Source organism: Bison bison, unplaced genomic scaffold (assembly GCF_000754665.1).
Source record: "Bison bison bison isolate TAMUID 2011002044 unplaced genomic scaffold, Bison_UMD1.0 scf7180017864376, whole genome shotgun sequence".
NCBI classification, from domain to species: Eukaryota; Metazoa; Chordata; class Mammalia; order Artiodactyla; family Bovidae; genus Bison; species Bison bison.
Window position 1 is genome coordinate 5,208,054 of NW_011494948.1, and position 6,846 is coordinate 5,214,899.

Consider the following 6,846-nt stretch of genomic DNA (forward strand, 5'->3'; position numbering starts at 1 on the left):
TTAACTAATAGCACTGCATCAATGTTAATATTTCAGATTTGATAAAGGCACCATGGTTATGTAAATGTTAATATCTGGAGAATCTGGGTGAAAAGGATATAGATAGCTTCTGTCCTGTCTTTGTGACTTTAAATCCAAATTCAATTCAAAATATAAAGTTAAAAAGATACTACTTGCAACAGAGTTATTAAAGTACATTTAATCATAAATTATGAGTTTTACAATGTCCCTTGTCCCAAAACACTTTGTAGGTAAGCTTCATTTGAAAAAAAAAAAAATCTTAAATTATGATTAGAACATCATTAAGTTTGAAGTTACTTTATTATAAACAGTATAGAAGTTGAAAAAACAGGTTACCTTGAAATCTATTAACAAAGAATATTTATTTGTCTTCAAGCAATGACACCATTATCCCAAATGTTGCAGAAGCATCTACCACATGTGCAAGGTAGTAGGTGCAACTCTTGATTAAATGCCTTAAAGCGGGCTTTCAGATTTTGACATCTTTAAAGGGATTATTAAATATTCTCCTTTATACATATGTGAATGTAAATGTAAATAATCTCATGTCTTTACCTTTCCTGGTCCTACTGCAATACAGCAGAGAAGAGAGAGAGCACTTTTTTTTTTTTTAACAAAATCCAAGACACTGGTCTTGGGAAGTAGAAATGACCATTTTTCCAAATATCTTTCTCAGGTATGCCTGTCAAGTTTGCAACTGTGTATATAATATAATTCAAAGCAATGAGGCCACTGTCTACAAGGATCATCTCTTACTCAGTAAATGCAGTGAGACACTCCTTTAGGTCAAGGCACCAAGTTTAACTGTTTCTGTGCATTCATGCTACATCAATTCAGTCATGTTTGACTCTAAGACCCTGTGGACTGTATCGGGCCATGCCCCTCTATCCATGGGATTCTACAGGCAAGAACACTGGCGTGGGTTGCCATGCCCTCCTTCAGGGGATCTTCCCAACCCAGGGATCGAACCCACTTCTCTTATGTCTCCTGCATTGGCAGATGGGTTCTTTACCACTAGCGCCACCTGGGAAGCTCCAGCTGTTTCTGTAGTAGACAGAATATATTTCCTAATAACCAGTTTTGAATTCTTATGAGGCTCTCTGTTTAGCATTGTTAGGTATTCTGCAGTTCTGTAGTTTATCACTCTGCTGTATTTTCAAAGGGATTGCCTGAGGCAATTAGTAGTCAAGTGAGGAGACAGAAATGAGGGGCATCCTATGTCAAGTCACGGCTGACACAATAAGTATTTCTGGTGCTATATAATCATTTTGTACTTTTTTAAAAAATCTGTAACAGAATCTTCACAAAGTCTCAGTGCACCCACTTTCAAATCTTGTTGCACTCTTCAGGTAGATTCTTAGAAAGGGACAAGGAGAAATTTAAACATATTTAGACACACAAGATAATCCTTATAGATAAAAAGGGATTTGAATACCCCTGCAAATATCTGTGGTTAGAATGAGCTTATCTTTGCCTCTTTCCCTGATCAGAGAACCACAGTGTCACATCATTTTGGCCACCACACAAATTTTAGAAACCAGCAACTATCAGCAAGAAGCTATATATATATATATATTTTCTGTTCTTATTTATTTTTTATCCAAATTAATTCCAGATTGGTATTTTTAGGAAATTACATAAAATCAAACTGTTAGAAGGTAATTAAAGACATTATAGTGATTTCTGCCCAGTTAAATTTTTATTTAAAAGTCCATCATTTTGAAGCTGCACACGTCATATACTTTGGTATTGAAAAGATTGGCAGCTCCCTCTGCTGTTTCTCTGGGTGAGGTGCGAGGAATTGAAGCTCACCTCTTTGTGCAATTTCCTTCCCTGTGATGCTGGACTGTCAGGGCTTGTCAATTAATGGCCTTCAAGCTGGCAAGCTTTCAAACACTGGCTGACTTTCAGCAGTATGATGGCACCTTTAGGACACCTGCTTCGAAGACCAATCTACTTCAAAAGAAAGCTTGATATTGCTATTAAAGCAAGGCATGTGAATCACACCCTTTCTTTGAAGCTTTCTATTTTTGTGTACATCCGTCTGGTCTGTTTATAACAGATGCAAGCTTCTGCAAAGCAGTCCTGCTTGGCAATAAAAATTTGTGGCTTCAGAATCTAATTTCTTTTTCATTTTTTGCAGAAACATTTTTTTTTTATGAAGCACAGATTGGTTGGTATGTATTCTTCTAGACCTCATTCACATTTGCACAAACTGACTTCTTTCATTTTTTTTCCATCCTAGTGGATACATTTCTTTCAATAAAGTCTATATCTCTTTTAGCTATGCTTTTGTTATTGTGACTACAGAGAAATGAGAAAGAAACAGGTGCTATCCTCTCTCTAAATAGAATTTTCCAGAAACTTGTCTGCATTGGTAATTCCCTTTTTGTATACTGAGAGGATCTTTTAAATAGCCTTGAATAAAAGTATTCATTATATTATAGTGGTTCAACTCTTTTAGCTTAAGAGAAAAGAATAAAATAACCTGCTTCATCTGCTAAAATATGTAGAAGCATAATTACTTTTGCTCTCTAAAGTGAGATTCAGCTCAAGAGTACAGAGTTCTCCATTATAAATCAATCTAAATACATAAGAAAATGAGAAAAGTGCTAAATGACCTCATTTAGTATCTGTCCATAGAAATGTTACAATTTATGCAAAAGAAGATACTTATTTTTTAGAGTTTTTCTATACTCAGCTAAACACAGGTACTATTATTTTTCAAATTGACTATACTGACTTATTTTTTCCAACAAATATCTTTGAAATAAAGTAAGTGTAGACTAAATGTAAAAGGCAAAGCGATATTTAACTGTATTGGAAAATAATGACCGTTCTTTGTCTCTATCAGGGATTAATGGCAAACCACTCCAGTATTCTTGTCTGGAGAATCCTCATGGACAGAAGAACATGGTGGACTACAGTCCATGGGGTTGCAAAAAGTCAGACATGACTGAGCGACAAAGTGTGTGTGGGCACATACACACACACACAAACGTAAGGGATTATCCTGTGTAAAACTGTGATAATATTGTGCATCTCCTCAGAAGTCAAATGTTTTCACTGCAATGAGACTGAATGTAGAAAGACTTCCATATATTCATAAATGTGTAAGAAAATGTCCCTCCTTCTTCCTTTAACATTTCTCAAGATGCTATAAGACAGTCATGAAAGTGAAGTGAAAGTGAAGTCGCTCAGTTGCGTCCTACTCTTTGCGACCTACTCCTTGCGACCCCATGGACTGTAGTCTACTAGGCTTCTTCCTCCATGGGATTCTCCAAGCAAGAGTACTGGAGCGGGTTGCCATTTCCTTCTCCAAGGGATCTTCCCGACCCTAGGATTGAACCCGGGTCTCCTGAATTCCAGGCAGACGCTTTAACCTCTGAGCCACCAGGGAAGACAGTCATGAGTATAACATAATAAATGAGACCATCGATACTACCTTTGGAAGGCTTACAATTTTGAAAAAGAGATGTATACATAAATAAATCAAATTTCAATGGTTAAGAACCCTGCACCAACACAGTTGCAGTGCTTAAAGAATTTGAAGCAAATAACATTAAACTGGAAAAATTCAAACTCTGAAAAAGCATTGTGAGAAAACATAATTTCTTTCTATCTAACAATGAAGCAGTCATGTCAGTTAAGAAAATAAATAGTCAATCTTATGGCATAAGCAGATAGCAGAATTTCCAACACTACTGCTCCTTAAAAGCTAGGCAGATCACTATCTATTGAGAATACTTTACAGACTTTAGAGTCTAGAACCATGGGAAGACAGAATGAATAACACAAAGATACTTACAGTGCTATTACTTGATCATGCAACTGTTCTGTATTCATTCAATAAATCATGAATGAAAGGCTTTGTTGGCATTTTATGACAAGAAAATGTTGAGATGCATAAAACTACATTGAATGAAATGGACATAAAGGATCATAGCTTGCATTTTAAAAGAAGCTGAATTTAATCTTGTCCAAGAAACATGAAACAAATCAAATCTATTTGGGCCAATTGTGTGATGCACTTATTAAGACAAGTGGTAAAAATTAGTGGCTGAAAACAACAATTTATTACACTTATCAAAAAAATAATCTTTTATAGGGCTCTGTATGAAAATTGGAGAAGGAAATGGCAACCCACTCCAGTGTTCTTGCCTGGAGAATCCCATGGACGGAGAAGCCTGGTAGGCTGCAGTCCATGGGGTCGCACAGAGTTGGACACGACTGAAGCGACTTAGCAGCAGCAGCAGCAGTATGAAAATTATCTCCAGTGCCTGTAATATACTCCTTACCATTTTCTAAAAGTTTACTGAACTAACTCAGTCCTCCTCTGATATACTGTAGCATTACATCGTCATCTCACGTTATTACAATATTCACTGGAGCATTGTCCAAGGCCACTTCTTACAGCAGCTGAACTTCAAAGGGACACTAAAATATTTCCTTGTTAGGTATCTAGCTCTCAGTTTTCTATGCTGAGATCTAATTACTCTATAATTGCATTTCAACCATGAATTTACACAACTGAAAAACAGGGCATAACAAACATTTATTTGTAGTTCCCAAGATTGTGAATGGAAAACCAACTGACTCTATGATCAGATAGCTAATTATGGACTTCTGACTTAATTTTGTGAAACACACAAAATATGGTTCAAAAATGACTCTCAATACTAGAAATCATTGATTCAGGAAATAAGAAGTATCTAACAACTGTTGTTTTTAGACAAACAATGCTTTTTGTATACATTTCTTGCCTATCTCTCTTCAAAATTATCTTTACAACAAGAATAATGTCTCTTATTTGAAGTACAATATCTAACAAGTGACTAAGATATTTGGTGCTTGACATTGTTAAATTTGAAAAACAAATTACACATTACTTACTAAACCCTGAAAAATATGTTTGGTAGAAAGAGATTGTTTTAGAATGTCAGTGTATCATGTTAGTAATATAGGGACAATAGATGCAGTCTTATCAACAGTTTAAAGTGAGTGTCTTTTTTTCCTTTTGCAGATGTTAAGAATAATTAACAGCATTTTAGCTGCATTGCCCAAAGAACAATGAATAGTATGCTATTATACATGATTTAATAGTTTCATTAAATACCCACACTGGGGAAAAGGTTTGTCATCAAATATCAATATACCTATGTATGAACTTGGGCAAACTCTGGGAGATGGTGAGGGACAAGGATGCCTGGCATGCTGTAGTCCACTGGGTCGCAAAGAGTAGGACACGACTTGGCAACTGAACAACTACAAAAATGTGCTTGAACAGCCACTGCTATATGCTCTTTTTTACTGGTAGTGGTACATAAATTGTCTTTTACAGTTCCATGCTTTGCAGATGCTAAATGTAGAGACAGTAATATAAATTTATGTGCTGGCTCATTGGACCTTTCTTGATTAAAGAAAATGGCATGTTATGTTACTAAGAAAACTGATCTGAAATAGCGTCAGAACTGTCTAGCACATCTTCTGCTCTTTGGATTGTTGTTTCCCAACTGTAAATGATAATTCAATAAATGTTCACTATACATGCCAACAAATCCTATATTGATTTTTCATGTTTGAAAATTCTGGTATCAAGATTTTGAACTTTCTATCTTTTCTGTGGGAAAGTGTGATAACATGACTTAAAGAGTTTATACTACCTGACTCAAAAGTCTTCTAAGGTTTTTCGTCCCATTTCCCAAGATCAAAATGACATATTTATATGATACTGAAGAGACAAACATATTGCCTGCTACTCATAGATATGCTTAGTAAAAATACAATGATAAGAATGATCATAGAACAACATGAGTCAAGTATACCTGACAGTGTATTTGTATTATAACTAAAAAAAGTATTTTTTAGAGTTGCCAAGGGTAACTTTCAAAAACCTTCCTTCACTGTAGTTTAGCCACACTTATTCTTCTTTCTTAGGAAGTATATTTCTACTTAATGTGTTTTATCTGTCACATGCTTTTGAACTTAGCTTTGATCAATCAGCAAAGCACATTTTAGATGCCTCAACCAAACTCTCTACTAGTTACAGCTTTAAACTAAAGCAGGAAGTGGATGGAATCAAATACTTAACTTCATTAAAATGGCAACTCATATAATGTGATTTTAAAACCAAATAGGTTAGTCTCATCCCTAGGTAAGGATAAGAAGGACTTAAGCCTAGTTTGGTTCATGGACATTTACCATATTGAGTGGAAAGTACACCTCTGTATAATAGATATGGCAACAGGGCATGCTAAAAATACAGTATAATATGACTGAAATACTCCAGGGACTTCAAAATATGATCAAATTGACCTTTTTCTTTCTGAAATGACTGTACCAATAAGTAAAAATGCTAATAAATAAATCCAAATGTAACCATAAATGTTAAAACTATCAGTTCTTAATTAATTAGCCAGTGGAGAGTGAACTTTCGAGAAGATACTGTTTGTTTTATTCTATTAAGCACAGTTGTGAAGAAGCAAACTCACATCTGTATGATTCATCAACTTCTAGCATGACATCATTATTTATATTCCTCTTGGAGGAGGTTCCTTATTTCTATTGTATACTGAATTACTACTGAGTCTAGAGTAAGGAAAGCAAACATGTACTAAGTATACACTTAGAAGATCAAACAGATCATCGTAAATATAATTGTATTCTACAAGTATTATGTAAACATGCTTCACATATGACTATTGTTTCACATTTTCTGGACTGTTTCTTAAAAAAGTATCACATGTTTAACTTTCTCATACAGAGTTATGTGCTGTTGACTGCCTCCTAAGCAAATGCATAATGTTAACAATTTTTTAAAAAACA